Below are 16,500 nucleotides of genomic sequence, written 5' to 3' on the forward strand. Positions count from 1 at the left end.
CGCCAAGTCTAAAAAGTCAAGACGCAAATGGCAACTATATTGGAAAGCAGGATTTTTGTTAATTCAGAAGTCTCTGTTAAGGTCATATTCACACATGCACACAATACAGATGTATGTACGTATGTATGTATACATATACTTGTTTTTGTTTTTTTGTTGTTGTTGTTGTTTTTTGAGACAGGGTTTCTCCGTAGTTTTGGAGCCTATCCTGGAACTAGCTCTGTAGACCAGGCTGGTCTTGAAGTCAGAGATCCTCCTGTCTCTGCCTCCTAAGTGCTGGGATTAAAGGCGTGAGCCACCACCACCTGGCAACAATACAGATATTTTAAGTGTTGGCTGTAATTAGTCAAGCCCTTAAGTGTTTGAAATATTATATTATACTATCTTAAACTTTACATCTACTGCCCCTCCCAAGAAACTAGCAAAACATGTTTAAGGATTACCAAAAATGACATGGCCAAATCAAACCAATATGGATTCTGAAAGCTGAAAATGGAAGCAGGCAGGAGAACATTGTTATAATAGAACCCGAAAATCCTCCCCATCTGCCCACACAGCTCGGTGGTTAATAAGCTGGTTACTGTGATTCTGTGACTGCCCTCAGCACCCAAGTTCAGACAAGGGGCTGCCGAGGGTTCTGGGGAATGAGATGGTGCAGACACAGCACACACGGCAACTTGAAGCTATTTCTTCCCGGCTGCACCCACGCATACCGCATGCCTATTTATTTACTACTTTCACGTGAAAGAAACCGGCTTAGTTCCGAAACACCACACGCAATAGGGCATCGGCCCGCTACTCCTAAACTGGGGACAGAAGAGATGGCAGGGCTGCAGGTACTCGAGGCTCAGACAGAAGGATAATGAGATATGGACACGTCCTTCAGGGAAGGCTCCATCAAGCCAACTCAGTGACCACCCCGGGCTTGAAAGCTAAAAAAAGAAACTGCTCATGCCCATGGGTGATATGTTCCGTGTGTTCTCAGTTTTAGGGCCGCTTTACAGCAAAGACAAATGGGCAGCCCAGAACAGCCACCGCCGGGATACACAGCACTCACAATGTACACCTCCTACAAGAAAGGCATTTTGGCTTTGTGTGATCAATCTTTTCCGCTTCTGCTTTCCTCTAAAACTATCGCAGTTTCTTCCATAAAGCACAAGGCTACACTTCAGTCTTCCACAGAAACCTATTCCTGCCTCCCACACATCGGCTTTTCTCTCCTATTGCACAGATAACAACACTGAGGTCCAGAGGGCTAACCCAAGGTCAAGTCCCGCTGGTACACTGAGATTCTCTCAAGGACCCAAGAGGCCCCTGGCCTGGGCCCACAGCTGTGTGCTACTGTGCTGGACTTGGCAAATAAGTGTCTTGGATACTAAGTTTATTTGGAGGTGGGAAGGGTCATCGGGTTCATCAAAGGGCACCGCATAGGTTGTCCTAACATACGTGGGCATCCGCGGAAACCTTGTTTGGGAAGTATCCAACGACAGACAGAAAATCAGAGGCCACGTCTCCTATCCACACACTAAGCCTAGATGTGCTGTGTGGCTCTGGGAAGCTGCTGGCCCAGCCCCGGGAATCTCTTAAACGCTAGGGGGCCCGGACTTTCGCAGCGCTGAGCGGGGAAGGAGAGGGTGGGTGGGTGTGCGTGCTCCATGCGGTCCCATCCCACTCTCCTCGGAACACCCTACACGTACCGTTCACTCCGCGGCCCGCTCAACTTCCCCAGGACAAACGCACCGCAGTGTGAGGTGAATGAGGCACCGGGAGGGGCGGTCCTGGAGCCCGCGACGCAGGAAACCACGCTAGGCTCCTTCCCCACGGGGGCCCCGGACGCCACGAGGGGCCCCCAACTCTGGGCCGGGCCCCTGGGCCGCAGCGGGGAAGAGGCCAATTCGTCCCCGCCGCCTTCCCGGGTTGCCCGGCCGCCCGCCGCCACCTGCAACCCCGCAACCCTCTGCGGGCCGCGCGGGGCCTCGGCCGCCCGCGCCGCACTTCCCGCCCGGCCCCCCGAAGCCAGCCAGCCGCCCCAACTTTTCCCGGCCCGGCCCGGAAGGCGCGGCGGGGAGCGCGGAGCCGTCCCGCCCGCCAGCGCGCGCCCCCCGCGGCGCCCCGGCCTCCCGCAGCCGCGCGCCGAGGCCCCGCCCGCAGCCGCGCGGTCCCCGCAGCCCCCGCGCCCACCTGCCGCCGCCGCGCACGGCCGGGTACGTGGCAGGGGCCGCCGCTCGCCCGCCTCGCCTCTGCTCGCGCCTCGCGGGCGGCTCCGGGGCGCGGGAGCGCGGCGCCAGGCGCCCTCTGCCGCCGGGAAGCCGAATCCGGCGCCCTAACCCTAACGCGGCGCCGGGCCACGCGGCACCCTGCACCCCGCGGGCGCCCCGCAGGCCTGGACGCCCGGCCCGCCAGCTGCAGGCACGCACGCGTCGCTGGCAGGGCCCGGAGGAGGCAGCCAGGCCTGCCGCACCCCGAGTCTGGGAACCAGTGAGTGGGAACTGGGGGTCTGGCTCGTCAAAGCGAAGTGCTTTATCGCACGGTCAACTGCCAACAGGCCAGGTACACCCAGCCGCGCCTCCGCCATTGGTGAGGGGGAAAGGAAGGGGTAGGGTTTGGGGAGTGAGTATAAGTTCTAAATTCTACGTGACTGAGAAGAGACAGGAGGCGCTGGCTTCCACCCTTGCAGAACTGTTTTCTGGTGGTCTTTGAGGACATTCAGAAAGCTGCACCATTTCATATCTGGAGCAGATCAGTGCCTGATGGCGGAAGTTTGTGCTGTGACTTGTGCCTGGGGTTTATGAAGAAGCAAAATAAAAATACAGATCCTTCCCCTCCCATGCAAGTAGGCTTTCACGCCTCAAGGGGATGCTCCGACGACAGTGTTTGTTTCTTGTAAATTATACATGTGCACACGTGTTGAGTTTATCATAAATAAAATGGGATTCCTTGCTCCTTATCTCATCAATATTAAAGCCCCACAAGGCCCTGAGCTAAATGTTACTAAGGACTTGTAGCCAAACACAAGATTTAAAGCAACCACTGGCTCAGGATTACCAATTTCCTTTTGCCAAAAATGAACTCATCCATAATAGTCATAAACCTACTTCCTGATACTGTGGTTTGAAGATCCACAGAGATCTTGTACAGAACTTAGCATAGCCGTGGCGCTTACTTATTTTATTACTGGTCCATCGCAGGATGAAAAAACACATATGTATAAGAAGGCTACTTTGGGGGTCTAAGGAGATGAGTCAGTAAATTACTGGCCACCCAAGCATTGGGACCTAAGTTCAGATCTCTGCGTCTCCATAAATCCAGAGCATATTGTGAGCTCTCTCTGTCTCTCTCTTTTTCTCTCTGTCTGACTCTCTGTCTCTCTCTGTGTCTCAAAATCCTAGTGGGGGAAAGGAACATTTCTGAACTCTTTTCTCACTGACCTGCTAGCCGAGCTAAAAGGTTGAGATCTAGGTTCCATGAGAGACCCTGTCTCAAAAACAAGGTCTCAGCCATAGAGGAAAGACCACTGGTGTTGACCTTTGACCTCCACGTACGTGCACAGGTACCTGCAGGCCCACAGGGACACACACAAAATAAGAGCTAGTTTTTAAGGTTTTTGTTTACACGTATACATGTGTTCCCTGAGAAGGCCAGAAGAGGGCACCAGATCCCCTGGAGTTTCAGTTACCCTGGGTTCTGAGCTTTCTGATACTGGAACTAAAACTTGAGTCCCCTGGGAGAACTGCAAATGCTCTTAACTTCCGTGCTCTCTCTCCAGCCCCTAAAAAGGCGATGTTTTCACTTGAGGACATCTTTGTATCTTAGGTTTTGTTGAGATTTGTTTTGTTTCGTTTTGTTTTATTGGGTTTTTTGTTGTTGTTTGTGGTCCCTCCCCCCAGACAGGGTTTCTCTGGGTAGCCTTAGCTGTCATGCTCTGTAGACCAGGCTGGCCTCGAGCTCACAGAGATCCACCTACCTCTGCCTCCTGAGTGCTGGGATTAAAGGTGTGCACCACCACCTTAAGGACATCCTTAAAACCCCACGTAGTAGCTCTGTCGCCTGATAAACCAAGTCAACTCTGGGAACAAGGCCTCTCCTGTCTCTCCTCCAGAGTCTCGCTGGTACACTGGTTAAGAGCTGTGGCACTGCCCAGATTTCCTCCAGAGCTTGTGACCGGTCCTTTAAGAAGGTCTGCCGGTGGACGAGGCAACCTCTAGAGCACACAGGTGTTTCATACAACACTATCAGTGTAGTTAGCAAGCACATAGGACAAACTATTCAGTGTTGTGGGCCCTGATCCACGTTTCTAAAGATCCAATTTCCAAACAATCAAAAACACCCTAGGGGGGAGGGGGGAGACCACTTTACTCATCTGTCCTAAGCATTCTGTCACATAAATCCCCACCAGTCTTTAGTATTGGTAAAACTCCCCCAGTTTGTGGACTTACAGAATTTTTTTTGGTTGAACACAGATCTGAAGAGATTCAGAAAGCCACCACAACGGACACTCACTGTTTCTGTTCAATACTACTACTCAGAAAGTACAGCCCAACACCCATAAACGTGAGGCAATTGGCAGAGGCTCTACTCCCCGAAGTTGCCTTCCGGCCTAACCTCAAATAAGGAGTAGCAATGCAAATGAACCGATTAGACTAATGATACAGACAGTACCCCAGCTTAGAAACCCCCCACTTGTGCCTTGCGGCCTTCCTACCTTAAGCCACCTTTGCACCCCCGTGTGGTGTTCAGCAAGTGTAGTCAGCTTCAGACACCCACCTGCCAAATGAGTAAAGAACCAGTTAAAAGAAACCACATTGCCGGCCTTGGCCAGCCCATTCACCCCGCCCCCATACAAGGTAAATTTTGTCACTACACCCAAGATACCAAACTCCAGGGTAAGAAACCGTGTGAGGGGAAGACTTTGTCCTCAAGTTTGAGCTCTGGTGGATGTGACATGTGCGGGTATCCTCCATCTAGGGCACCAGGAATGACATGCAGTTTATATAAAGTCAGTCAGCCTCAAGGTTTAGTCTGCAGCACTTTTTCCACTAAATATGCTGTATATAACTTCCCACTGCCAAAAATTCACAAGTATTTTTAAGAAGCATTGAAGAAATCCGCCTTTTAATAAGATGACTCCAAGTTCCTTTATGTTTGGCAAGCACCTGTTTTGCATCCTAGTGACAGGACCCTCATTTACATGTTAGAGTTGCTCATTCCAAAGGTCAAGAGTCATTGATCACACAGCACTCCCCTGACTTGGAAGAAGTATGCCCACCCTAAGATGGCCCCCTCCCGTGCTAACTATGTGACCACTTTGACCTGTGGGTATATTATGAGATCTTAGGAACTGAGTTCTTACTCTTTGCTCTTTTGGTGGGTGTCCTCCTAAGATTCCCACAAAGAACCTCTAACCTCTATGGAAGACCCCAAGGAGAGAAAAGTCCTGCAACACAGCCTGGTCCTCACTTGAGCAAGTCTTGGGCAAAGCCAGCCACAAGGATTTCAACCCATAAAATGGTACTGGTTTAAGTCATTCAGCATCTGGAATGGTTTTTACACGACAATAGATAATAGAGACACCCACCCTTTCTGGTAAGCATTTCTACAGTTACAAGGTCTTGGTGAGATTCACCCAAGAATCAGTCTCCAGCTAGGGTTTTCCATCATGAAGTATCCAGCTGCAGCCTGTGTCTGAGCTTAGCCAACCATCACATTTTATGTAAATGCTTCTCCCAGAGTTCTTACTGAATTGGTTCATCACTGAGCCTGGCAGGTTAAAATTCCTTTGCTGCCAGTCTGACAAGGAGCTGGCAAGGTCAGCTTGTAAGCTATCAAGCTGTGAGCCTATCTGACTTGAATGCCAAGCATAGGTGTCATGGAGGCTGGGTAGCTGATTTCTTCCCTATATCGTAAGCTGCTTAATGACAGTGTGTGTGTGTGTGTGTGTGTGTGTGTGTGTGTGCGCGCGCGCGCGTGCGCGAGCGTGCATACTGTGCTGTGGTGCATGCAAAGGTCAGATAACGGCCGTGGGTGGCAGTCTTTGCCTTCAGCCTAGTGTCTGGAGGGGTCTCCTGTTCAAGGCTGCGTCTACCAGGCAAGCTGACCTATGAACTTCTGGCAGTTCTCTCTTTGCCTCCCATCTCCCAAGAGGGGCATGATGGGATTGCAGATGCATGCACTACTGCATCTGGCTCTTCTTGTGGCTTCTGGGGCTAGAACTCAGTGGTACTGCATGTGCAGCAAGTGCTTTGCCCCATAAGCCATCTCTGCAGCCCATGATGAGATCAGGAAATACTGAGGAGTGAAGAACAAGCAGGATCATTTACTTTAGTATCTCTCCCCATGGATCTGTCACCGCACAGACTCTTTTACATCCCTGAACTGTTCTGGCTGTCCTTTTTAACATTTGTTGCAGTTTAAAATATTCTTCCTGGGGCTGGAGAGGTGACTCCGCTGGCTAAGCATTTGCTGCTCTTTCAGAGGACCCAAGATCAGTTCCCAGCACCCATATCAAGTGACTCACAACTGCTTGTAATTCCAGTTGCATATCTGACCCCTCTTCTGGCCTCCTAGGGCACCCACATATATTCACAGAGACACATACACAAATAAAAACATAAATCTTTCAATACAATGATCTTGGACAATATTTTGGGCAATCTAAGAGCTAGGGTAGACAACATCTCACATACACACACAAAAAAATGGTGGGCAGGTAGGTGGCCTGCAGACTCTTCATCCATGTTTCAGAAGGGCCAAGAGCTGGAGTCACACAGGAATTGTTGGGGACAAACAGGCCTCCAGAAGGCTCAACTACTAAAACAGCCACTAGTTTTCTTCTGTGCCTTCTAACCCATAAGCCCTACAAGAAAAGCAGGTTGGCCTTACATGGTCAAGATTACTCCCTCCGCTAGTAAAGACTTGTATATCTTCCCTGAGTTAATGTGGGGAGGGGGTCCCAACTTCCTATATTAGAAAAGGTGTGTGAGGGTGTTGACGGAGGTTTCTCTTTCACCTGGTCCTGCAGCTGTTCAGTTAAATGATGTGGGCTTACCCTCTGTATGCTGTGAATACCACTGGTTAATAAAGAACTGTCTTGGGCCTGCACAGGGAATAGAGGTAGGCAGAGGAAACTAAACTGAATGCTGGGAGGAAGAAGGCAGAGTCAGAGAGAAGCCACAGAGTTGCCACCAGAGACAGATATGCTGAAACTTTGCTGGTAGGCCACAACCTCATGGTGATGCACAGATTAATAGAGATGGGTTAAAATAAGATGTAAGAATTAGCCAATAAGAAGCTAGAGCTAATGAGCCAAGCAGTGATTTAATTAATACAGTTTCTGTGTGATTATTTTGGTTCTGGGCAGCCAGGACAAACAAGTGGCCCTCCTATAACAGTTAAAGAAATACCCAGAAGTCTACATTAATTATAAACTGATTGACCTATTACTCAGGCTTCTTATTAATTCTTACATCCTAAATTAACCCATAATTCTTGTCTGTATTAGCCATGTGGTTTGATACCTTTTTTCAGCGAGGCATTCTCATCTTGCTTCCTCTGCATCTGGGTGACGACTGCAGACTGACCCTTTTCTCTTCCCAGAATTCTCTTGTTCTCATTGTCCCACCTGTACTTCCTGCCTGGCTACTAGCCAATCTGCATTTTATTAAAGCAATACAACTGACAAATATTTACAGGGTACAAGATCATTGTCCCACAGCATGAGGGGGAGGTTGGCACAGTAAGAAAGTTCAGCCATACTCAGAAAGACAAGTGTTGTGTGCTTTCTCTCCTGTGGGTCTAAAATTTTATGTGTATACCTAAAACTATTTATATGTGTATATAGTATGAATGTGGACATGAAGCTGGCTGGGAAAGGGAAAGGGGCCAATGGGGGGTATATTTTGTCAAAAAGTCCATCATGTACTTAATCAAAATGTCTTTATAGCTCTCAATGACTGTGCACCAGTTAGGAGGAAAAATCATATTGCTTTATATCCCTATGGGTCTGCATTTCCACCAGAAGCTAGCTTGTTCCCTCCGTGAACTTCGCTGGAACCCAAGTTCCACAAAGAAAACTAATATATCTATCAAGCAGTGTAATAAAAACCTCTTTTTTTCTCACAGTAATATATAATTTTTTCACAAAGAGTTTGAACAAAAATTATACCTACTCTATTGCACAGCACAGGGTACGCATGACGATTCTCACAAAGCTGTTAAAGCCCTTAGAAGGAAACGGTTTAAGATCTCTGCTTTCGTGCACGCAGAGGACTAGATGAAGCCCAGATGAAGAGTTCAACAGATACCTCAAGCTTACTGCTCCTAAGCTCCTGGAGTTGACGCCACCAATAATAGACGAAAAGCAATCCCTACCCCTTCTCTACTAACAGCCAAACATGGTGTCCCAGGCTTGCCTCCACCTTAGCCTCCTGAGTGCTGGGATTACAGGCCTGTGCCAACCAGGCCCAGCTCAAACTTTAATTTCTTCCTAGAGTGCCATTAGCTTCCCTGTCTTCATGCACCTTCGACTCCTTTCAGGGTTTCACAAGGGTTCTTTGGGAAAGTAGGGCCACACTAAATCTACTACTACCTAGAGCCTGTTAAAAGTGGAGCTGTCAGTGTGTGGAGGACAGAGCTTCCCAGAGGCCAAAAATAGCCCACTACAGACTGAAAAGAGCACTTCTAATCCATCTTTGTTTATCATGGCCCTCAAGAGAGCCATCGGTGACTCAGCTACAAGCTGTGCCTTTTTGTCTCCAAATTCCGACATCAGAACCTGTTTTCTGTCACCTCTTTCCTTGTCCCCAAGTGAATTTTCTTATCCAAAAACAGTGACAAAGACTCTAGTTCATGCTCACCTCCTTAATCAGCCTACACCCTTTGAGTGAGTACATACAAGGTATTGAATTTTGTGGATACAGGGGTGTGCCTAAATATGTGGTCCTTTCCCTCCAAGAGGAAGCTCATAAATCAATGAAGAAGTAAATAAATGAAGTTATAAATAAATTGATTGAGAAAAAGAACTAGTTCTGTGAGACAGTTTAATAAAGGAAATGGCTTGGAACTGACAGACCATGAGACTTTGGGGGAGATTGTCTGATGAGCAGGCAATGGCCCTGTTAGGAAACTGCTCCTATGTGGTCATCACTCAAGCCTTCTAGATCTTAAACAAGAATGGGGAAAGAATGGCTATTCCCAGTGCAACAGAGAAGAGTCCTGGAGTTAGCCCTGTCTTCCCACAGACACAGCTGCAGCACAAGGACCACCTCCTCCCCAAACCTCCCAACAGCAGCTCCTTTCTCCACTCAGCCCACTCTGGACTTCCAGAAATTCTTGACTACCATTGACTGCAACACCTGGGTTACTACCCAGGTGAGTGTCACCTGTGTCAGCGCCCAGGTGTCAGTTGAGTCAGCGCCCAGGTGGGTGTCAACTGTGTCGGCCTAGGTTAGTGCTCTCCTGTACTTCTGTAACCTCCATATTCAATCTCTTGGATCCTGGAGAGGGAGCTGCTGCCTCAGTCTCCCTTTTTGTGCTCAAGACCCTTGCCTGCCAGCTTGAGTTGTAACCACCTGTTTGCTTAATGAAGGTGAATTTTATCTCATCACATCCTGGTGTTCAGTGTCTGATCTGATACGGGATAAGAGAATAGCCGGAGTCAGCAAGTGTGCTTTATACCTGAGATGATGAGGAAAAGGCAGGAAGAACACCTATGCAGAACTATGTAGAGCTGCCCCTGAAACCAAGGAGCCCAGCAGACAGGGCTTTGATTGACTTAAGACCCCACTGTATCCACAAAAGCAGATGCTTTCCAACATGCGTACCGATAAACTTTTACCCTTGGAAACACCATAACTCAAATGCTTTGCAAACACCTAGACTGCCCAGTATTGCTGCGTGGCCACAGAGTCTCCCACACAGTCTGTCAGTCTGAATGTGTAACTTCCTGGAAGTCGCGGTCACTGCCACAGCACAGCCTAGCAGCTTTCTGTGGCTTACAGAGCTAACCTGGAAAACACTAAAGCTCAAAACTTACGTACAGTTCCTTTCAAACTCACTTCAGCTCTGAACCATCATCAGGATCATCCGCGTGCAGACTCGAGTCCTGATAACTGAAACACGAAAACATATGAAACAGAAACGAGAGGTCAGCGCCTGTCACTACGTTCATGATACTCAGCGTAGACTTTGGTTTCCATCTGCTTCACCATCATGCTTCTGGCAGGGGGACAGCAAAAACGCCTCAGAATCTTTCTGGAATTGTCTTTCTTAGATTTGGTCTAGACAGCGTGTCATCGAGGGCACCCACCTTTCCTCTCCTGGCCACAAAGTTAGATCACCAGATTGTAAGAACAAGGATGGGAGTGTGAGGAGCTGATCACTCCAGATGTGGGATGCTGATAAGATTGCCCACATCTGGCTCCAGCGTCAGATCCTACTAGATACAGCCAGAGAACCCTAAGTGGGACTCTGCCCATCACTGTTGGTCCTAGAACCGAAGTCCCCATCTGGAGTCTGTGGCTTGGAAATGATCCGTGGATAGGAACAAGGGGCAGACATCAGACATGTGATTTCGTATGTCCATAAAACAGCTTTCCTTCTGATGAAAGGGTCTCCAGTTCTCAAAGCTGTCTGTATCAGTTGCTTTTCTCATTGACATGACAAAACACTCCACAAAAGCAATGTTAACGAAGGAAGTGTTAATCTTGGTTGGAGTCTGGGGGGGGGGGGTATTCCATGACGGTGGAAGTGGAGAGATCAGAGAGAGGCTTCTCACATTTTGTGGAGTCAGGAAGAAGAGAGTACTGGCTCTGCTCCCCTTGCTTTCCCCCTTTATTCTGTCTGAGACCCCAGCCTGTAGAGCAATGCTGCCCACAGCCAGGGTGGACTTTCCCACCTCAGCCCACTCAACAGACCTAGAAACACTTTGGCTTGTACTGACCTCCACCGTGTTCTCATCCGTGTGAAGGTAGGCAGCTCACGGTGTCATGAGCTATGTATGTCACTTTGCCTCTACAGAAATCAGATATTTTCACATCATAGCATTACAGAGATCTGGGAATACAATTCATGCCTCTCGTTACTTTAAACTTGGAGCATTATTAAATCCTTAGTAGATTAAGTTATTCAACAAGTTAATGAAGTGTATTCTTTACTTGGTCTTCAATATTTTATAACTGTGTCTCAGTAGAATTGGCTTTCTTTGCGATCCGTATGCTTTATTTTACTGAAAATATTTTCCTGAGATGAGGACCAAGAGCTCCATCAGGCTGCTGACTCAGCCGCAACACCCAGAGGCCAAATGACCCTTGAAGAAAAGTCCTGTAAGCTTGATTCTACAGAAGCCAGACATCTTGGCTTCTAGCAGTTCAACTTCTGGGTCCAGCCGAGAAGCACACATTGCCTAGGCCCCAAAGAAAGAAACTTATATGAACCACAGGACAGGGACAAACTGACAAGGGAGAGGGAGAAAGGAAGAAAGAGGTCAGAGGGGAGGGAAGGAGAGAGGGAGAGATTAGGATGACTATATCCTCAGAGAGCAGATTGGCGGGGGTATGTGGAGAGTAACCTGTCTGGGGCACAGGGCTTCCTTTTACAACTAGACAGGTGACCACAACAGAGCACTGCGTGTGTTCTAAATGTCACCAAATTATACAGTGCAAAGGGTTCATTTTAATGTGAGAATTCTATTCTAGTCCAGTAAGATATAAAATACAATAAGACCAATAGTAGAAAACTCCATAACCACCCCTACTATGAATAATTTAAGGTCCCACTCGGAGAAATAAAGGGAAAATGCCCCAGAGTTTATTGGCATTTGTTTCTTTCCCCTCTGCCCACCCTCCCCCACCTCACTAGTGCCTCCTGAAACTCCAGGCTGTTTCTGAAATTGCTAATGTGTACTTAGCCTCCACGGTAAACTCTGGTTGGCACTTAAGCTTATTAAAACATACCACTAAATACTCGCCTGACAAGCTATATTTCAACCCTCAAACGAGGCTTTCCTGTGCCAGGAGGCGTTTTTAATGCACCTGCTAAGTTTCTCCTGGATTGGAAAATAGGCAGCAGTGGAGACTGAGGAGGAGCAGGAGGTGGCGCTCGTTTCTGTCCCCGCCTGCTGTTCAGTGTCTAGGGTTGTGAGCTGGAGGACGAGGGAGACAGTAGTGGGGATAGTGTTAAGTCCCCCAGCCCTCGGCTGTCTTTAAAGCCCTCTCCTCTGTTCTCTCCACGTGAGGGCTGGATTAGAGAGTTGTTCCAAGACAGACAACTGTGGTGTCTGTCACACATCCCCACTTCATGCCAGACTCTAGCTCTTGGCTGCTCTTTCTGCATCCTGCCCGTGGATAACATGACACCAGTCAGCTGTCTGATTTCTTGGGTTGTGAGCCACACTACACGCTGGCCAGCAAGGGCTTTTTGTGAGAGATCTGAAGCACCATCTTGACTTGATGCCACGGATAGGACCTGGGAGATCACTGCAGATATCCACTCCCGGAACACATACTACAGCCTGGACCTCAGACCTTGAGTAAAGCCCCAATCCGAGGACTCGGGCACACATGTCCTCCCTCTCCTCCAATCCCTCTCACGCCTCTTCCTGTCAGCCTTGCTCTGGTGTCCCCCACTGCACAAGGCTACACCTCTGCTTCATACTTGGTCAGTAAACACTAAGGAGCTATTTCCTAAGAAAGCTGCTACAGATGCCACACACGTCTGCAAATGTTGGAAAGACAGGCATGCCTTACCCTCGGGCTCCATCTTAAAAATAAAGATTTTTCCACTTCATTTTCCCTTTTGTCCCAATTATTTCATGGCATATACTCACATTATACAAAATTTGTGAAAAATAACACCTATCGCCTCTAAATCTCGATAATTTCAAAGGTTTGCTCTTAACCATACATTTTTAATGTTGCGTAGGTGAAAATGTCCTTTTCTGAGGTATCGTGAAAGGCTACATGGAAAGCAACTTGAATTCCTTGCTAAAAACACAGGGTCAACCAACTCATGCCACAAGTCAACAGCTAACCCAGGAACACTGCCCCCGGGGCTCACATGGGCCTAGTAGCACACTCTAGGGACTATGTTCCCTAACTTCTCTGAGCCTTGATTTCCTCAGCTGTGACATCCATTCTTTCAAGCAGCATTCTCGTTGAGCCATGGTGGGCCAGGCACAACAAGGCTCTGGGTTAGGATAAAACCTGAACCTTCCGCTGACAGAAGCACATGAACTAACCAACTACCAAGGAAGTAGCACCACATGTACCCCTTCAGCATGTGAGAAACTGATCTAATCCATACAACAGCCCACAAGACCCATCCAACAACCCTTCATGGAAAATCCAGTACGCACCGTCTAGATTAGTGCCTCTACTAAATCCATGCTTAAATCCTGATCCATAAAATGATGACTGAAGGGAATGGGCCTTTGGAAAGGTAATAGGGTCATAAGGGCTTGCAAAGTATTGAGTCCAGAGCAGTGGTTCTCAGCCTTCTTAATGCTTTGACACTTAAGTATCACAAATGTTGTGGCAACCCCCCAGCCATATCATTATTTTCATTGCAACGTTGTAATTTTGCCACTGTTCTGAATCATAACATAATGGTTTGCCAAAGGGGCTGCGGCCCACAGGCTGAGAACCACTGCTCTACAGGAACAGGACAGGAGGAACACAGACTTGGAAATGGGATTTAGTAGATTGGCTTGCACAGCATAGGCTAGGCAGCTCATCGATGTCTGCCTGCACAGGAAAAACACCGAGTCCAGAAGCTATCTAGTCTGTAAAGCTCAATGTCTCCGTAGTCCCAATCTGGTACTGAAGCCTGAAGGATTCCCACGGAGTCACTGGTCTTCAACCAACGCTGGAAAGCCAAGGAAGCCAGGTACAGATGTCAGTGGAGGGTGGCAACAGTACTGGCAACCACAGGGCAGTCACACTCACCAGCAAGGAGCAGACGCAGGGAAGGAGGTCTGTGTTTCCCTTAGACATCTTTATGTCTGGATGGCTGCCAGGAGATACTGCCCACTGTTAGGGAGGGTCCTCTCCGCTCAGTTCATCTTTCATGGATACACCCTCACAGACCTCCCCCCCCCCAAGAGGTGTATCTTTGATTGATTCCAAATCCATAAGATTGGCAATCAGGATTAACCATCCCATGGCAATTAGCACAGAGATTCACAGCTGGACGATGTGCAGAGAAACTTTGGAGTCTCGGTCCTAAACGGGATGCCTTCATCAGACCTCTCCTTCCAAGGCACAGAGATGTGGAAGAGGAAGAAGCAAGACCGTAAGAGCCAAAGGTGGCAGACGATTCCAATGAAACAGTGGCTTTCAGACACAGCAAGGCTGACACCTCATGAATGCACAGAGACTCCGAGAGCAGGCACAAGACCTGTATGATGTGGGATTCCCCTCTGTATACTGTGAATGCCATTGGTTAATAAAGAAACGGGCTTGGCCTGTTAGGGAAGAGCGAGCTAGGCAAGGAAAACTAAACTGAATGCTGGGAGAAAGGAGGTGGAGTGATAGAAGCCATGAAGCCTCATGGGAGACAGACGTGCTGAAACCTTGCAGGTAGGCCACAAGCCTCATGGTAAAATATAAAATAATGGAAATGGGTTAAATTAAGATGTAAGAATTAGCCAATAAGAAGTTAGAGATAATAGGCCAAGCAGTGGTTTAATTAATACAGTTTCTGTGTGATTATTTCAGAAGTCTGAGCAGCCAGGACAAACAAGTCTCCTCCTACTACACCTGCATGTGTTCAAGACAGACAAAATCCCAGTGCTGAGAAGTGGACGCAAAGCCCCACCCACAAGAAGGAGCTGTGTTCAACTGGTACACACTGGGCAAGGGAAAATCAGTTTCCTCCAATGGAGTGGCACTAGGTACATCATCTACACTCCAGGGCAGGCCCTGTGCCCAACACAAAACTGACTCCATGTGTTTTTGTGTTGTGCTTTTTAATTTGTTTTGGTATATTTTATCTTATTGGGATTTTGTTGGTTGATTTTGATTTTTAATTTTTGTTTTGAGGAATTTTTTTTTTGTTTGAGAAAAAGGGAAAGAATGAAATTGGGCACCTGCAGGAGTTGGGGGAAGGGAAAGAAAATGATCAAAATATATTATGCGAAAATAATTTTAACTAATTAATTAAAAGAGAGTATAAACAGAAATACAAAGGCCATTTTCATGAATAGAAAAAAGACTAGCCTTTAGAGTGTCCTGTACCTTCTGCCTCATGGGGTTGTAGTGAAAAGATGGCCGTCCAGGCAGAGACAGGTCCTCTACACTCACAGAATCTGCCCTGAGCTTGAACTCCTCAGCCTACACAGCTGAGAGAGGGGTTTCTGTTGCCACAGAAACAGCAGCTTCTGCCTGAAGCCACCCAGTGCATGGGATTTCGCTGGAGCAACTAGATCTGACTCCTATAGTATTGTCATGGTCATCACGATTATTGATTATCATCACTCACAGATGAAGATGCTAAATCCCAGAGTGTTCAGTAACTTGCGTTACACACTGTATAGTCTAACAGGCATGCATGTCTGGATTTATGGTCCCCAGCTGGTGGTGCTGTTATAGCAGACTGGAGACTGCACGGGGGAACTACCTGGAGGGCTTAAGGTCTGGTCTAGCTCTCTGCTCCCTGGTCCTCTGGCATGTAAGCGCCTTCAGGGTCCAGCTCACTGCCATGAAGATATCCCCCCCCCAAGCCCCAAGCCAGCATAAATCCCTCCTCCCTGAAGTTGCCCTCATCAGGTCGGGTGTGTGGTCACAGCGATGAGAAATGTAACTAATACATATGGCTGGTCATAGGCAGACCTAGGTGGCTTACTATAGAGCCCCCACTAACACTACAAATTTCTCTTCCATATGTCTTTACATACTACACCTCGGGGCTCAGGAGCTAGAGCCTTTATTTTTGTTTTTTGTTTTTGGTGTTTTGTTTTTTGAGACAGGCTTTCTCTGTAGCTTTGGAGCCTGTCTTGGAACTCATTCTGTAGACCAGGCCAGCCTTGAACTCACCTGTCTCTGTCTCCTGAGTGCTGGGATTGAAGGCATATGCCACCACTGCCCAGCAGCGCCATTAATTATCTGAATAAAGTCATAGATAGGGGACCTCAGACGTGAGTCTGTATTTCAGACATGAGCACAAGGAGCATTTCAGCTGGAGGAACAGGAGCAAGGAGCAGCCAATGGAGCAGCAAGGGCAAACATCTAAAGGTATTCCAGAGCCTGGAACTCTGAAGCTGCCAGGCAGAAGATCAAGGCCACTGAGTCACAGTGAGGAATCCAGGTACCCTCCTGTCAACCCTGTGATCCTAATGTTTCCTGGAAGCAGCCATATGTAAGCAATGACACCAGGTTTCTTCAAACACAGGTCCCTGGGCCAGTTTCTCTTGCCACTGCTGTACACATCTTAGTGAACCCCTGGAAAACAGGCCTGTTAAGTGACAGATGTTGGCACGGGGGGGGGGGGGGGGGGGGGGGCGGGGGGGGG

General features: G+C 48.2%; 1 protein-coding gene across 18 annotated transcripts in view; it reads right to left on the reverse strand.

Annotated features, from left to right (window-relative positions):
* The window catches only part of Smco4 (single-pass membrane protein with coiled-coil domains 4), a 54,559-nt gene extending 51,658 nt beyond the window's left edge, over positions 1–2,901 (reverse strand). For 2 of the 18 annotated variants that reach the window (XR_007588439.1, XR_007588443.1), the window contains exon 1: positions 2,182–2,871. The gene's annotated coding sequence lies outside the window, so the exon portion shown is untranslated. Of the gene's footprint in view, positions 1–1,697; positions 2,080–2,181 lie in introns of those variants that run through there. The other 16 variants (XR_007588452.1, XR_007588447.1, XR_007588448.1 and 13 more) reach the window with 16 other exon arrangements.
* Between the last annotated feature and the right edge of the window lie 13,599 nt (positions 2,902–16,500).

The sequence above is a fragment of the Alexandromys fortis genome, unplaced genomic scaffold (assembly GCF_014885135.2).
Source record: "Alexandromys fortis isolate MF-2015 unplaced genomic scaffold, M_Fortis_MF-2015_v1.1 scaffold_171, whole genome shotgun sequence".
Classification (NCBI taxonomy): Eukaryota; Metazoa; Chordata; class Mammalia; order Rodentia; family Cricetidae; genus Alexandromys; species Alexandromys fortis.